The sequence below is a fragment of the Xiphias gladius genome, chromosome 20, assembly GCF_016859285.1.
Source record: "Xiphias gladius isolate SHS-SW01 ecotype Sanya breed wild chromosome 20, ASM1685928v1, whole genome shotgun sequence".
Taxonomy (NCBI): domain Eukaryota; kingdom Metazoa; phylum Chordata; class Actinopteri; order Istiophoriformes; family Xiphiidae; genus Xiphias; species Xiphias gladius.
In genome coordinates, this window is record NC_053419.1 from 8,330,911 (window position 1) to 8,349,062 (window position 18,152).

The window sequence follows — 18,152 nt, forward strand, 5'->3', positions numbered from 1 at the left end:
GAAGCTTCAGAAAACCTTTGATGTTCTTGGCTTGATCCTGGCCGCATTACTACCAAAGGTGTGAAGGTGAAACATCAAGACATAGCATGAAAGCATGGAGGTTTGTAACTACACACTTTCAAGTCACACATACAATATAGACATATTCCTATATGTGTATGCCTGCACACTTGGCTATAATGTGAAAACTCCTAGTTACTGACAACATGGGAAAAAAAGGGCCATCTTTAAAGTCATCGAACTGTGTAAATGTGTAACAGCTTTTGTTAATACTGCTGCAATGAAACTCACAATTTGTCTGGCTTTAATGTCAAGCTGCCAGAGCATAACATAACAATAGAATTAGAACAGAATTACATGTGTTGGATTAATAACGTGTGACAGTTCTGTACACCACTGACCTTGGTATTTTTCTGTTTTGTGGTCCTAACAAAAGTAAGTAAGTAATTCATTTCATCTCAAAGGCTGTAAAACCTATTAAAACCAGCAGTGGCTTTGGCAAATGTCACAACTATGAAACAACAGATCCACCAGCTTTAGACTGCTGATCTCTATTGAACACTGATTCAAAAACAAGTGTAATAAAAGAAGCTACAGTATAATACCCAGAATCTGATTCCACTATTCTTTAAGCTATTTGGGACAACTGCAACTGTCTATGAAGGACAAACATTAGTAACAAAACTAAAAACATCTATAATAAAAAAATCATAAATTCAAAAAATTTAATTGTTGACTTATATTCTGCTCATGTACGTTATGGCCAATCAACCCTGACACTGCAATCCTTCCTCAGGGGCAGTAAGTAGACTGACCTTGACGACAAGTCATCTGATCCAGAATAAAACTCATCCTGACAATCACCCACACATGCTTTGCAAGGATGGTGCTACACTGAGCTAATAGCCCTACAGTATCAACGGCAGAACAGATGTTGTCTTTTGTGGTCTCCCATCAAAGAAAACTGTCCCCATTTCACATTGTTTATTTCGCTTTTAATTACCTTTTTAAGCATCTGATAGGTTACACAATCGCTACCTTGGGAACAAAGCAAACCAAAGCAAAGATTATTATGTATTTTATGAACATCCATGAGAAGAAAAATCATGTTTGCCAAGTTCACTGTACTGTTCCAAAATTCTGAGACAGCAGGCCCACGGTTCATTTGCAGATTGATATAATCAAGTTTCATTTACTTTTAAATAAAGAGATTTAGTGTAAATTAGAAAAAAAAAAGAACACATATTACACTGAATTCAAAGCCAATTTTCAGGAGATCAGAAAATATCATGACATGAATCTAATTACTTGGAGACTGTTTCCTCAAAGTACCATCAAGCAGTGAAAATCGTTTGGAATGTAGGGTCAATGTAGCACTACACTACTGTTCAGCTGACGATTTAAATGCACCACCAGATGTTGTCTTTGTCATAATGTGTTTTTAATCACCATTCCTGAAGTCACATGCCAGCAGGCAGTTTCCAATCCGATTTGCATCACTTGTTTCCCCTCATCTCTCCTTAACAACTGAGAGGGCTGCAGGCATCAATCACCCTTAACTAGCCACAGTGTCAAACATTTCCTGAAATATAAATTTTAAAATTTTATTTTGAAATCCTCACTCAATAGGCTTTTGTTTTGAAATATTCACTAAATATATGGACACACCACGAGGCACGAGGTTTCCTTTGTTGGAGCACAAAATCTGTTGCCTCAAATCTCAAGCAAGTTTGGAAACCAGTGGTTTCCTGAAAATTTGAAAAGTTTCGTAAAGCATAACCACTATAGAATATCTTGTAGGTAGGTGTTGCGTATGCACCATTTCTTGTGAATGGGTTAATTATACATTTTCCACTTAATGTAAGCATTAATAAATGGTTAATCTCACCACCCTTCTGGGGACCAGCTTTCGTCCCCACAATGACTGGTTAATACAAGCGTGATGATCATACTGTATTGATACAGTGAATCCCTTTCACTTTTCAGTGCTATATGATCCTCTATACCTCCCAGACATAACTACTCTCCTCTCACTTTTTTCCCCTTTTCCCTTCACTCCTTTCTTGTTTTTCTCCTCTCCTTTTGGTCCTGTGATTCCTCTCCTGCCCTCCCCTCATCGCTTCGCTGGCCTCTTCAAAGGTAAGAGGCCGTCGGCACGACTTCAGTAGGAGAACCACACCGCAATCAGACATGTCAGCGCCTGCATCATACACACACGTGTCAGCACTTCAAATACACACACATGCAGACACACAAACACACGTGCACATGTCAGCACCTTCAACACACGCACGCGCACACACACACGCACAAGCACATGCACACACACACACACACACGTCCACATGTCATTAGGGAGGTCCACATGGCTCATATAAAAGCTTGTCGAGCAGGAAGGGAGCGGGGCACAGAGGAAGGGGGGAGGAGGAGGGTATCAGAGCAAAGACAGAGGGGAGGGAGAAGGTGAAGGGAGGGAGGTGAAGAAGGAATTGCTGAAGCAGTTAGGGAGGGAAGGAAGGAGAGGAGGCAAAGGAGTGAAGGAGATGAGCAGGGATGTACACAGAGTGTGAATTCTGAGGATTACCAGTCACCAGAGGGTTGCTTCGATCATCACTGAAGCTGAGGTGTTTTTGTTTGTTTGTGTGTGTGTGTGTGTGTGTGTGTGTGTGCGCGCGCGCGTGCGTGCGTGCATGCATGCTCTCACTAAATCCCTTTCACCTGTTCAGCTCTGTGCCTGCTTTTACTGGCACAGCTCAAACAGCTTTTAACATACAAACTACCTGTCACTGCTCTTTCTACTGGCTTCCTTCCTCCTTTCCTTCCTTCCGGCTCTCCTGCATTTTACACTTTCTTCCATCCTTCGATCCTTTGGTCCACTTATCATCCCTTCATTATTTTATTTCTTCTTTTCCTCCTTTCCTTGTCACTACCTTTATTTGCTAACCTCTCCTTATTTTCAAAGTTCACTTTTCCTTCTTTAGTCTTTTCACCCCCTTCTCCTGTCTTCTTCCTATGCTCTCCCTTCCTTCCTTTCTTCCCTCTCTCTGATTTCCCCCATCCTGTCCTTCACTTTTATTTTTGTTCCTTCATGCCCCCATCTTCTGCTTCTTTTAGTTATTCTGCTTCAACTAAATTCATGCACCAAAAGTACCATGAATGTTGGGAGACAGGGAAGTTGGGAAGTTAAAAATATAAGTCATTTGAGAGAAGGACATGAGGTGAAAGAGAGGTGAAGGGAATAGCAAATAGAAAGGGGACGGATGGAAAAATTTTTGCAGATAGAGATAATAGAGAGAGATCTGGTACCAGAAAAATAGATAGGAGGGTGGGAGAAAGCACGGTTACCAGATACAAGCAGGCAGAGAGACAAAGAGAAGTAGCAGAAATGGCCCAGAGTGAGAAATATAATATAGAGAAAGAGGAGGTGGTAGATCACAGCGAGACAAAAACTATATGTAGGGGAGTGAAGTGCAGATAACACAAAAAGCAGAGAAAGCAAGGGGTTGAGAAGGAAAAAAAAGGCAGAGACAGTGTGGGATAGCAGCAAGAGAGAAAGGAGAGGAGAGGCTGATAAGGAGGGGACTCTATACTCAGATCAATGGATGGCCTGTCCTCTGCTGTGTCTGCATTTCCTCCGGCTCACACAATAAGGCCCTCTCACTACACCGAGGAGAGAAAGTGTGTGAGAGAGTGTATATATGTGTGCATGTTTGTGCATGTGTGTAAGGAAGAGAATGCCATTCAGAGTGAAATGACCCCTTTGCACTCTGGTCTTTTCTTAATATTAGAGGTCAATGGTCGGTCTTCTGATGGAAATTTTGGTCTGTAGCCTGTTGCAGGGTCTTGTGGAAGCAAATCTAATCCGTACATGAAGGCTTTTATCTCTGTCACTGTGAATTTCCACAGGTTTTTCTCTGCTGGATGTGAATTTGAAAGTGTTTGTCTTCATGTCAGCCCTGTGATATTGACCACAGACAGTGCTTACCTTGGCTTTCACCTCTTGCTTTGTGGGATAGGCTTCGGCTCTCACAGGACACTGAACGGGAATAAGTGGATATGTAAAACAGATGGATGGAGGATGGAATCATTATTTTCAGATTAATCAATTACTCATTTAGCTACAGGATGTCAAAGACAGAGAAAAGTCCCCGCAACAATTTCCAAGTCCAAGGGATGTCTTCATAATGCTTTAGTCTGACTAAGAGTAAAAAATGCAAAGATACTGAATCAACAAGGGATAGACTGCTAAATGGATGGATGATGGATGCACAGTTTAACATTAAGGCTTCTACTATTCAGAGACCTATCTGTAAGGACAATAGCAAGCGCATACTCGTGGCAATTTGGATGATCTGATGAGCAACTGCAATCTCTGCAGATTGTGACAAACACTCGAAAAGAGGATGGAGCAGGATGAATACATTATTACCAGGAGGAATGCAGCATCAGCAGGTAGAATCTGGGTGGGCCTCAATAATGACACGTCAGCGCCTCTCATCCTCCTCTCATCCCAATTAACTGTTGTTTACTTGTGAGCGTTGCTAACCCTCTGTTCGTTGCTTCAAAATGTTGAGATTATTCTATAAGTATGTAGTTAGACTGAGGAAGGAAGGAATACAATCCTACAATGCTAACGCAACTGCTAGAACTAAGTGCGAGCTGTGATCACGCTGACCTGACTCGATCTGTCACTCACAAATTTAAAATCCTACAAGGTTCTCGCATGCTCATGTAGAGGTCACAAGCATGTTGTTTGTTTTAATTAGTGTAATATGTCGAAATTAACAGGAGAGTACACAACTTATGTTGCAAATCACAGCGTTCATGTTGCACATATGGTGCAATGAGCCCCTGCGACACCATTCCAACAATTATGGGGAACCATCTTAACTCTTCAACTAGTTGGCCCACCAATCTTTCATATTGCAGCAGTTAAGCAAACAGCACTATTGCTGAAACACTTAGCTGAACATTAATCGGCAACTACAGCCATTTGTCAAGCAAAAAATGCCTAGAGGCCTGACTAGTCATATTCTCATATGTTCCAGCTTCTCAGACGTGAGGATTGGCTGCTTTTATCTGTTTTAAATCAATGTGGATTGAATAGTTTTGGGATTTGGTATATTGGGGTCTGTAACATTGCGAAGGGCATTTATCACTATTGTAGACAAAACATAGAAATAACTGAGAGACTCAGTGAGAGAGAAAATAACTTAATGTCAGCACTATTATCATTATGGGAAACACAGGGATTAAAGGTCTACAGATGGATTTCTGACATTGCATGGTGTTATTTTTTAATTGAGTCAATACAAATGTTTAACATTTTCTGGGTTACATATTATGGAAACACATGTGAGTTGCTGTGTGAGCAAGAGGGTTTCAAAAGCAAAGACAAAGGCTCAAAATAACAGTATATTATGCTTGTAATGTCACTGAATATTCTATAATCCTAAATTCCCCAAACTAACCTTCCTGCTACCAATCAATTTTGTCACGGTTTCATACTGGATGTCTTGCACATATCTTAAATTGAAATTTACTGCCCTCCACTTTGTAACCTCAGTCAGGCCTTCAGCGATTGTACATGGTTTCAGTTTATTTTTGGAGACAAGTGATTTGCCCAGAGACAGAAAGCAGACTGCTCGCAGGTTGCAAGGGCACAATAACACAAGGCCACGGCCGTCCTTTAGACCTGTATGAGGGTATCAGCTCACAAGGGTGTGTATGAGAGAAAGAGAGAGAGAAATAGGGTGAGACAGTGTGTGACGAGGCGTGTGCATGTGTGTCCTCCAGCAGCCATGATGCATTAGTGTAACCTGATCCCTCTCCTCCCCTGTGAGCCCTAACCTTGAGACAGATAGAAAGATGCAGGTTGCAAAGCCATATTCTGTTATAAATGAGGCTGTTGGTCTTCATCACTCAATCTGTCTAATATTAGATAACCTAGCATGGGAAAGAAAGATTGTTGGGGATCCATTATAGTTGTTGTTATTGTGCCATTATGATACTCGAGTTAAGTTTGAGTACCAATACCAAAACAATACTTTTCTGATAGCCTTATTTTAAGAAATATGAATGTCTTATATATTATACTATATTATATTATATAAAAAATGTTGCCTAAATCACAAGAAGTAGCTAGCAGCAATCTATATGAATAAAATAGTTAAAAATTCTGATTTTAATCAGGAAGTGCCTGATCAAAAAATATGAAACTAGATTATAAAACTAGAATATAAATTATAAAAGTGACCAGATATTTGATACCAACTTTGGGTACTTGACAGTTCTTGATACTTAAGTCAGTACCAAAAAGAAATTGGGTTTGATACCCAGCCCATTAAGCCTAATATCCATCCATCCATTAGCTATAGGTACACCCTCGACAGGTCGCCAGTCTATCACAGGGTAGACATATAGAGACAAACGACCATTCACGCTCACATCCACATCTACAGGAAATTTAGAGTTCACCATATTACCTAACCTGCATGTCTTTGGGCTGTGGGAGGAAGCCAGAGTACCCGGAGGGAAACCCAGGCACGGGGAACACATGCAAATGCCACACAGAAAGGCCCTGGTCAGCTGGCCGGTTCGAACCCAGAACCTTTGTTCAGTGAGGCAACAGTGCTAACCACTGCACCACCGTGCTGCTCTAAGCCTAATGTATCATCCTTAAAATGTCATTTGACTAATGCAAATGTCCATCATATCAAATGTAAAACTATCACCTTCACTCTTATTACTAATCCAGCTAAGCAGTTTAATTTTCAGGATTTGGGATCTCTACACATATATAATGCCATTATCTGTATCAATACCAGCATCATTTACAGTATGTGTTAAATCACAGAGGCTACCACTGCAGTACAATTTAATGACTCTTCTGCACTTTCTATATAAACCATATAATAATATGGTTTATCTTTAATTTTTATCTTTGGCCTTTGTTTCCTGCACTGATTAACATCAGAAAATCATTAAGTGAAACTCTGCATTAAAGCATAAAATCTTCCTTTTCCTGTCACGCTACAAACCAGATAAAGCATTAATGGGGAAGAGACGTTTCATTACATCTTTTTGCTTCATTGTGAAAAACTGTGTTATGCCTCAGAGTCATTTCTTTCATTAAGGAACCTGGGTCATTATTGGCCCAAGTATAACGAAACTCACAATTGAAATTCTTCATCTCGAATACATTTAATAATAATGGGGTATTATTCCCCATCTTATTCCCCTACATTAAATAATACTATTCCCAGAGCCCATTAAGAAACTTAATCATCAGGGGCTGAAATACACTGCAGAGAGATAATTACAGTCGATGATATTCACAGATAATTCACAGATGATCACGTGATTCTATCTTTCTTTCTTTCTCTTAGTTTTACTTTCTGCAGCTTCTTCTGCAGCTTTCAGGCTCACACCTCGCTGTGATGTTTCTTACTTAAGGATTTTAAAGTAGATAGCCGGCAACATGAAAAAAATGTTACAGAAAAAGAAAGAAGATAAAAAGAGGTGAAACAGGAATTTAAAAAAAAAAGACAAAAGGTATAAAAATAGACATGTGGGAGGCAGAACAATAAATCATTTACATACATATGCAGGGTAAGGTCATCAGGGTTTAAATATTCATTATGGGTGTCAAGTCAAATTTTTTAGATCTTGTGGGATACAGATTCGCTTCTCTCCTCATTTGATGTTTATGATTGCTGAATTATGCATAAAAATGAATGTTATAAATATGCTTGGTTTATTTTTGTTGTTTCCATAAGGAGCTCTGGTGTGGCAACAGCACTGCCAGAGTTCGAGGTTTAAATCCCGACGGCGTCACTCTATGTTAAAGTGCATGGACTCGGGTCACTGTGAGCCACGCTGGGAAAAAAACATCAACTGAACAGCAGATATATTAATGCTGTGTTAGATACTGCACAAGAGGGACAGACAGGAAATACAAAGTGCACGTTGACATTTATATCTAAGGCATTTAGTCACCACATTGCACAACGATGGCACTTTAACTGGATACCTGACATTTTGATGGACACATTGTCCATTTTAGGGATCAAATCTGAGATCTTTCAGTAATAGCATGGCTTTTCTCTTTGATTTAACATTCCCATTCATGGGGTTTAAGCTTTCATTTGCAGAGATCAGGAGGTAGGGGCTTACTGGCCTGCTCAAAGACACTTGATTCTGGGATTACACTGGCTGTTTTGTGATGTTTTAGAATAATGGAGGCAATAATCAAAGTGTCTTGGGGTCAAAACTTAAAATGTTATATAGTTAATTATAGGAAAGCAAAATAATTGGTTGAAGTTAAGTTAAAAAAAAAATCAAGATTAAGAGATTAACATTGAGTTAAAAAAAAAAATTTAAATAAAAAAAAAAAAGTCTTGGACAAATAGGAACTATTTGAAACAGAACCCCTTAATTGTTTCACTGGTTTATTATTTGCAACAAATATCCACTTTGGTTCTTATGTATAGTTGACAACAGGGGTTGACACGATAAAAGATATACCTCTTCAATGCCATGCAGTCACTTCTGAACAATAATCAATCCTAATTTAACATTGACAGAGTATTTTGTCTTGTCCTGACTTGATAATTGGACATTTTTAAAGCTGTTGTTGGTGTTGTATTGTTTTGAATTATATCATATAGTGTACTTAATATTTCAGCATCTTCTGAAGGGGCAAAAATGTTAGGTGCACTTTGTCTAACATCAGATTATAATATAAAGGGCATCTTATTTTTGTTGCATCCTCACCTTTTACAACTTGTTTTACTACAATATCCAGTCCTCTCACTATAGCCTTGCACTTGCCCTTTTCCTCACCTCTTCTTTCATTTTTTACAGTTTTTCATCTCCATTCTTTTTTTCCTCCCTGTACTTCCTGTCCCTTCTATATGTTCATTTATCACTGGCCACATCTACTCTCCCTTCCCATCTCCATCTCCATCTATCTCTCTTTCCTGTTACTTTTCCACTGTGCATTCATCTCCCCCTCCTTTTCCTTTATCCCTTTCTTTCTTCCTTCTTCTCTTCCTCTTCACTCATTTCCCTCTTTGTCTCTCTCTATTATTTTCTCCCTCTCCACTCTCTGATGGGTGTCCTGTTCCCTCTCTCTCTGGGAGTAGCAGACCTCCTGACGGCTTAGTATTGATCCTCCCATCTCCTTCTTTGGCTGTCTCTCTCTCCCCTTCTCCCTCGCTCCCTCTCTCTCTGTCTTACGCACGCTCATGCACACACATGCATTAGGGTGACAAGATAAAAGGGTTTGTATGCCCCAAGGCAAAGGCAGTTAACATGAGACCAGAGGCTCTGAGCCTCTAGTATATGTATCAAGAACAGAAACATTTAACAAACCCAAGGCTGCAAACACACTCCCATATCTCTAACAGGAGCTGTCCAAAAATTACCATTAGATTTATTTACAACAAGCTTATTTTTATCTGCAAGTTAAGCTCGGCATGAAATAACACGAATCTTGCAGAATCACTGCGGTCAAAACATTCTTCAGCTGTTGCCTCAGAAAGCTGAAGGCAACCAGCACGCTCTAGTCTCTGTGAAGGAAAATTTCCGGATAATAATACTATTTATAATCTTTGCCTTGGGGGGGAATACTTGACTCTAACTAGAAGAAGTTCCTTGTTTTTCTGTAAAAGACTGTTTAAGCAAAGCTGTCTTGGAGACTGTGTTTGGGGGCCAGTCTGTAATACATATGTAAACAAACTAAAAATGAGAAAAAGGGAAAGTTGAGACATGGGCCTCTATTTGATCAGCTGCATTTATCCCCATTATATTCGCTACAAGTGTAGCTCTGAAGGGCTTAAAGGGAACCTATTATGCTCATTTCCAGCTCTACATTTTTATTTTGGGGCTCCACTAATGTAGCTTTGCATGATTCACAGCTTGAAAAAAAAAAAAATTCTTTATCTTATTCTGCCTTTTTTGCAGCCCCTCAGTTGAGCCTCTGACTGAAACAGGCAATATTAGCTCCGGGCTCTTTAAGGCCCCCCTCCCTAAAAGCCAGTTTTCTTCTGATGGCCAACTTCTGGAAGCCTACTGAGGGGCAGTGCACCCAGTGCTTGTGAGCACCACCTCATCTGCTCACAGGTTGTGGAGGTTCTGAAAGCAAACTCTAAAACTAGTTAGTAAGAGTAACTAATACCCAAAACTTAGTAACAGAACATAATTGATTGGAATGGCAACTTATCAAATCCATCTGTACGCGTTCGAGTCCGAATCCGATCCATAATATAAGAGTGGAAAGCATAAACATCCCCAGCAACAAAGATTACAGCAAAACGTCTCTGTCTGATAAATATTACAGCAATTACCTGCTTAACATATCGTTGGATGTAGTCTTTCAATCACTATCCGTACATACTGATTTTTCTATATATGCCCGTTAATAGCTTTCTGCGTGGAAAATGCGCTAAAATGCCAACTGAAGTTGAAAATGTCTGCCATCAGGAAACATTATTCTGCTGTCACCAAACAACTGGATAGTAAACCCGCACCGTTGGTTATTTGTATGCCGTAGTACATTATATCCCTATAATCTTGTTTTGCTGTTCCTGGAGCTTGGGGCAAATGACCATATAAAGAAATCCATGATGAGCTGACGTCAACTTGTCGCAAAAGTAGAAAAAAAACATTGGAAACCTAACGTTTAGAGCAGTCTGACGCCTGAGCTTTTGTCTCACAGGGATTACTTTTACATATGTTTACCTCATTATCTGAAAATTTGGCCACATTTAATAAGGAAATCCAACATTGTTACATCATGTATTTTGACAGAAAATAAGGAAAAGCATAATAAGTTGCCTTTAAGTTGCAAACAGACACTTTAATCTCCCCATATGTGGATGCTATCAAAAATATCACAGTGTAATAAGAATACATTTTTTCATCAAAATCATTGATGTGAAGCACCTAACACAAGGCCAATGTCATTCAAATGCAGAGCCACATTAGTTTCAGAGGTGTAGAAAAACACATATGTGCTATCTACAGGTAAGAAAATAATAACTGGTCAAATTTAGACCAATGCGCCACTTGCAGGCAATGAGCATTACAACTAGATTGTTCTTCTCTTTTTTTGAAGCCTGCAGTTTTTGCTGTTTCAGGGTTTTTATATGTACAGATAAAACTTGCAAGAGTATATTTTCTGCTGAATGTTACCATCAAACTACCATAATTATTTTACTTCTTTTTTTTATCTGTGTTTCATTCTAAATTGTATAGCACTTTGTAGTCATATTTTACAGAAGTGCTATACAAGTTAATCACTATGTTGATGTCCTACAGGTTACTTTGAGAGTAAAAGATGGTTGTTCTATCCAGATTGTATTGTTCCAAAGATGCAGAGGCCAAAAGAAAAGAATAGAAGCAATGGAAAAATAGTAATGGAGATAGACTAAATTCTTTCATGGTAAATATTTAAACTAAAAACTTTGTGTCTCTGAAGCTTAGCTTGGGTCTCTATTGCAATGCTTAAACAGAAAAACTGTCACCAAAATGCTTCCAGCTCCACACATAAAGGTAGATCTTTTATCTTTTACGTGTAATGCTGTAGTTCTTTCGTATAAAGCATCACAGGCCTGCTAGAGTGACCTGCATGCAGTTTATTAATGAATTTTTTTAGAAATTCAAATTTCACAGTTACGTCTTGCTGCCACTTGGAGACAATGAGCAAAGTTGCATTGGGCAAAGTTAGTAAAAACAGGTTATAAATCAAATAAAGGCAATACATAAAACCAAACAAATTCTGATTTAGAGTATTATGCTTTTGTTCATAGCACCTTTCAGCAGAGAAACTGCATACATTTCAGATGGGAATACAAACCCTAACCACAGCGGTGTTACTGCCATGCCCCATCCAATGCACACCCAAGCTAACAAGAGGTTTGAGGAATCGATACCTGGCATGAAAAACGTTTTGACTTTCAGCTGCTGTGGCCACATCAATCACTCTATTACCATTAGCTCATCTCTCGACACTAACTTGGACTTCTCTCTCCTGCCCCACCCATCCTCTCTCCACTCCTATGTCACCCCCCCCTTCCATTCTCTCTCCCTGCCAGCTCAGCGGATGCCCCTTGTCACAGCTCCTATTTCAGCCTTCTGAAGTTTCCTAATTGATCGCAATTAGAGCTGCTACGGAGCAAAGGGTTAGGTAGGGCTGAAAAACGGAGATGGGGAGAGAAAGTGTACATGCATATGGAGGTGTGTGTGTGTGTGTGTGTGTGTGTGTGTGTGTGTGTGTGTGTGTGTGTGTGAGAGAGAGAGTGTGTGTGTGAGTGTGAGAGAGAGAGACAGAGAGAGAGAGAGGGACTGAGAGAGACAGAGAGAGAGAGACAGAGACAGAGAGAGAGGGAGATTAAAATAAATGAATCTGTTTAGAAAGTGGTTATATTAGCAACTGAACTACATTTAATCACAGATGGCTGGGGTAATAACACAAGAGACGGGGAGAGTGGCAGGGAGACAGACAACAAGAGACACAAAAACAGCGACTCATAGGAAGATAGAAAAACAAAACAGACTACTGATGGAAGAGAGTTAAGTGACACTGAATGAAACATATTAAAATAAGGACTGGGAAAAGGGAACCTGTCCAACATTTTTGACTCTTTATTTGGAGTGACAGAGCATTAGAAATGTAACAAAGAAACTGAATGATACACCACCAAAATTTAAGGCTTCCTTTTTTTTTATTTTTTTTACACAACGAATCTTTAACATATACGTGCAAAGAAATGTAAATACAACAGTTTGTGATTTTAGGGTGAGCTACCCTCTGATCAGATTAGGTGCGCAGGCTCAAGTTTTGGTTTTTGTCTCAGTACAAGCACAATGGTACCAAACATGGTAACCTAATGCAACAACTAGAGTTTGGAAAGCTGTGAACAGTCACTGCTTATCTAGTACCGTTCATAGCTCATTACCATTTGGATTGCACTGATAAACAGCACTACATTTGTGTAATTCTAGCCTCTTCCACTAGGATTTAATAGTTAGCCAGTGCAGCTGTAATATGAAGGAAAATAATAAGTTATCAGCCAGCCAGATCCTGAATCAAAACTGGGGGGTAAAAAAAAAAACTTCATCATCCCAATTTGGCAAAGAGTGAATCGCTTATAATCCTTGAGAGCAAGGGAGGGAAAAAAACCTCAGAATAAGAGATATATTAATAAGGGTGAAAAGACACACACAGAGTAAACAGAGATAGGGATAAGTAAGGATAAAATCAAGAGAGGTAGACAGAGTGACTTTTGTGAGAAATGTAGCAGCCAAAAGAGAGACAGAGTGAGGGATTTGTAATAGAGAGATAGAGAGGCAGAATGACAAAGAGGAAGAATAACAATGGTGCCAAAGCCTCTTCCATCCTCCTTGCAAACGTCCCTGATCCCCTTTTTTCTCTCATTTAAATTCCTCTCCATTGTCATTGCAATCCAGGCCTAACCCCCCACCGCCTGGCAAATACACACACACACACACACACACACACACACACACACACACACACACAAACACACACACACACACACACACACACACACTCACACAAAAACACTCACGGACATTAGAGCACACATGCATTGACCTCCAGCAGCAACCAGGGCCATCCCAGGGAGCCAGGCTCACACATCTTTGCTAATCCCTATCAATGGGCACACACATGTACACACTCAGTGTTTGCTGGAAAGATAGGCTCAAGTTTCCCCAGACTGCAGATGTCAATGTGACCCCAGCCATGCTAACATGGGTGTGGAATAGCAAGCAGCTTGTCAACAAGCATCCAGCTTCTTGTCAGCAACACAAGGCTGGGCAGACTAGTGCAGCGCTCACTTGTGCCTTGTCAAAATGTATAGACGCTATAGCTAACTTATTTCTGTTCCTTCTTGTCTTACCATCCCCTGGTCAACAGGGTTTACAACCACAGTACCCTGGATTGTCAGCAATGGTATCTCACAGAGCAGACAAAGTGCTCTCAGTAGCGTTAGCCTCCAGCGTCTTCAGAGCTGTCGAACAGGAGCAGCAAGGCTAGAAAATAGCGTCTTGTCAACATGGGTAGGACATGGCTGGGTTAATACAATTCCTTGGCTTATCACTCCCTTGTCAGCAATTTTAGGTCACAGAGATGGCAACTGGCGCTGATCTTAATATTGCCTTGTCAATGTGAATAGGCTACATCTTGACTGTCAACAAAGCCTGGAATCATGCAAGGGAAAGTGAGAGAGAGAATGAAGTGATGCCTCGTCTGCAATGTCAGAACAACACTAGTGTTGTATTATTCCTTGCCTTATCACTCCCAATTCAACAATGGTAGAACAGAGATGGTAACCAGTGATACTAATACTGTTACCTCATCTTAGTCAGGGATCACAAGAAAAAAAATGTCCACCTTGCCTCTGGAGCATGATATGATATTCTCTTTTGAAATTTAAAGCAGAAACGGCTTCAGAGAAAACAAATGTATTTGATGGACAGTAGCTAAAAAGTTTAATGTACTCAGAGCTCATTCCTCTAAAATTCTTATTAATTCATAAAATAACTGAATTTTGTTGTAATCCCATAATGATACACTAGACTGATTAGTGATCGTATCACTTGTTTACAATCACTCTGAAATACATGTCTGAGTAATTATATGATACTTTTCTTACACTTGCAGTGTAGTCTGTAGCCTCCTGTACCTGTCATCCTGTCTCAAAGTGGATTAAAAATTGAAAAACTGTCCGATGATAACTAACAAACTCTATTAAGAGCTGCTGTGGGCAAAATGAAACAATATTAGATATTCCAAAAAGAGACAAAATCACACCCTAATGCTTGACATAATGCAAGAACTTAGAAGAGCTCTCAGGTAAATTTGAATCCTTAGGACAGGACAGGCTCTTAGACAACGCGCACACACACACTAGTCGGGAGTGAGATAGAAACAGTAAAGGCGAGAGTCACTGATGCAAACATGCATACACAAACAGAGACGGAAAAAGAAATGTCATAACTGTAAAAACTAAAAGTCAATTTGAAAGTCAATTTGCAACAAACTGAATTTGCAAAATAAATCAGGCACCTGTACAGCTTACACAGTGGACAAATCAATGTTGATCTGATCTAAAATAACCAATTGTATGTATACGTGTGTGTGTCCTTTGAAAGAGAGAGAGAGAGAAGAAGGGAAACTGACTGTGTGTGTGTGTGTGTGTGTAAGTGTGTGTAAAGGTGATACTGGCGACAAGGCGACCCAGAGGGATCAAAACACCCTCTCTCACATTACTGTCGACCCCACACACAGACATCACAGGCCGGAGATGCATGTGCTTTTACTAGTGTAGATGACATGGCGGTGTCTACAAAGCAGTTTGCTGATCTGCATGCCTATGGGAGCTTTAGCAGTCGTCGGAAAGAGAGACAGAGGGGAAAGAAAGGTTCTCATCGCCATAGACCATCTCATGTACACCACTTCACGCATGTTTTTTTTGACTACTTTTTGACTTTCTGTTAGTCACTGACCATTTCCATCCAATAAAAAGTACAGCAGGCAGCATGAAGTGACAGGTTTTGTTTGTGTTGAGTTCAGAGCTGCAAAACCACTTAGCACTTTGGCCAAGTTAAAGATATCAATTCAATGCAAAAATGTCAAGAAACTCAGCTCTTTTATTCAGAGCTCTTTGGAAATTTGTTGTCTCCCAAAAGTTTCTGTTTTATACAGAAAGTGAGAACTAACTCAGCTTTTCGGTTGTTTAAAATATGGTTCCACCAGTGCCAGTTGTGTTGTTACCCATGCTGTCCTCTTCATGGAAAGATTAATGCTCAAATAAATAAATACATTTACTTTCCATCGTTTTTGCAGTTGTATAACTAAAAGCCAACAGCTTCATAACAAATGTGAGATTAATGGATTATATATCATGACCGGAGTAATCTGACTTTAGAAATAATTTATTTCCAATTCCATTAACAGTCTTACCTGTAACAGACCGATAGACCCTCTTGTCTCCTTAGTCTCTCTGAGTCTTCCCTCCTTCCAATTCATTTCATGCATCTTGTGTTTCTGAATCTCAGCTCTTTGTTTATCGTAATTATGCAACATGACAGATGCCTTGCTGCAAGCCACACGTCCCAATGGGGGTAATACATTCTTGAACTTGAACTCAGTTACTGTTGAGGCAAAAACAGAATCACGGAGTAATTACATTGCCCTGTACCACGTTGTCAGCAGTAGCTGAAAGCATCTGCAGCCTTGTGTCCTCGGTTCAAATCTCTGGACTGGCATGGGAAAAATCTCGCTGGGGAAAACAAATGATTATGCTCTCCCCTCCCTCCATTGTCTGCAGTCAAGCTGCCCTTAAGCAAGGCCCTTAACCCCCAATTTTTCTGCTGCAGCTGCTGAGTGAGCAACAATCTGCATTTGCTAATTCTGTGTGCAAACATCATCTGTCATTCTTGTATAAAAATAAATCTGTCAGGTTCGGTAGCAGATTTTTCTTTTCAAGTTTAAACGAGTGGCATTAAATTTGAGCTTCAGGAATAAAAGTGTGTACACATACTATTAGTGTTCAAAGCACTGCGGCAGACATGGACTCCCATGTATGTAACTTTATAGTCCTGAGCTGTCAGTATGAATGCATGGCAGTGGCCTTCATGGAATCTGGATATCTGTCTACGTGTGTGTCGTCTCCGTCTGCATATTTCCTGTATGAGTGTTTGTACGTGCATGTCTGTGTGTGCCTGTGTGACGGTGTGTAACGCCTGTAGGACACATTTCCGAAGTTTCCGTATCTGACCTTCAGCATGTGTTTCGCTCGCTTTTCTGGACAGAGGAACTCTATCCACCCCCATGGAGTTCCTTTCAACACCTGCTGCCACACACACAAACACACATCAAACATCCCATTGCTGACACACGTCACCATGGAAACCAGACACAGCCTAAGACAGAGACGGCGATGCAGAGACCACCGTACTGGCAGGCCACAGGTTCTCAACATGGGGATAGGACAGCTGCTGCGATCGCTTGTTGAATCATGACATATGAATTTTCCAACAATATTCTTGGAATCAAACACAATACTTAAAAGCAGTTATTTGGGAATCTTAGCACTGATTCAAAAGACCGAAGCTTTATTCTCATATACAGTCTGCCATGTTTACATATTATTATTATTTACATATTACATATGCTAAACAGATTTGCATTATTTCTAGGGCTTTTCACACGTGGCTTCCATTTTTCATTTGATTTCATACAGACCACTCAGTACTAAAACTATCATCTTCAAAGTGGTGTTAGGGAAATTTCATGTGATGGTAGAGCAAACTGACAAGATGATGCAGATTCACTGCTGATATGGTTGAGCAGAAAAACAAAGAATGAGAGCAACATTTTCGTCTATTTATAAAGAGAATGAAATTAGTTTCACGGACCCCTGGCTTGTGAAACTTACTCAGCACAAGTACAAAAGCACCACATGAAGTCTATATTCAACTAGATACAAACTGAAAAGCAGAGAAACAATTGAGTTGCAGTGCACTCAAGTTACAGCAAAGACATCTACAGTCGATTCCACAGAAAAAAAAAAAAGATTCTACCTTGGACAGGACGAAATGTCAGCAAGATCCTCCTCTTCACCCTGTCAAAAACAACACAGAGTTATTAATTTGATCCGGGAAAAGATTCAGTAGTCAGTCAAAAAAAAGGGATCAAGTTTTGCCAAAGTGACTACTCCTATGTTTTTAAGGCATCTGGCATATTTGGTCAAGACTGCTAAAGAAAGCTCATCTAATATTGAGGATACCGTCTATCTATCTTTTCAACATAGAGGAAAAGCAAAGATATTTGAATTAGTATTGCTGAAAGGATTAATATCCTGCTAAAAAAACTTAGAAACCCCCCAAAGGATTGTAAAATTGAATAAATTGCATTTATAGCTTTTATAGACTTTATTGGACTCCAAGCATGTAGAGTCTAATGGAAATGGCAACATAGTGCAAAAGATTTTTTACAAATGACGCTACTGGAATTTTGAAGCAAGGAACGACATGAATGGGTTTACAAAATCACAGTTCAGTTCTCCTACAGTTCTCCCCTTTCCCACTACTGTCCCTCCCAGCAATATTTCTGCAAT

At 39.9% G+C, this 18,152-nt stretch overlaps 1 protein-coding gene across 4 annotated transcripts in view; it reads right to left on the reverse strand.

Moving 5' to 3' along the window:
• The window catches only part of cntfr (ciliary neurotrophic factor receptor), a 227,068-nt gene that overhangs the window by 169,717 nt on the left and 39,199 nt on the right, over positions 1-18,152 (reverse strand). For 3 of the 4 annotated variants that reach the window (XM_040156591.1, XM_040156592.1, XM_040156593.1), the window contains one exon: positions 17,617-17,657. The gene's annotated coding sequence lies outside the window, so the exon portion shown is untranslated. Of the gene's footprint in view, positions 1-3,985; positions 4,031-17,616; positions 17,658-18,152 lie in introns of those variants that run through there. The other variant, XM_040156594.1, reaches the window with a different exon arrangement.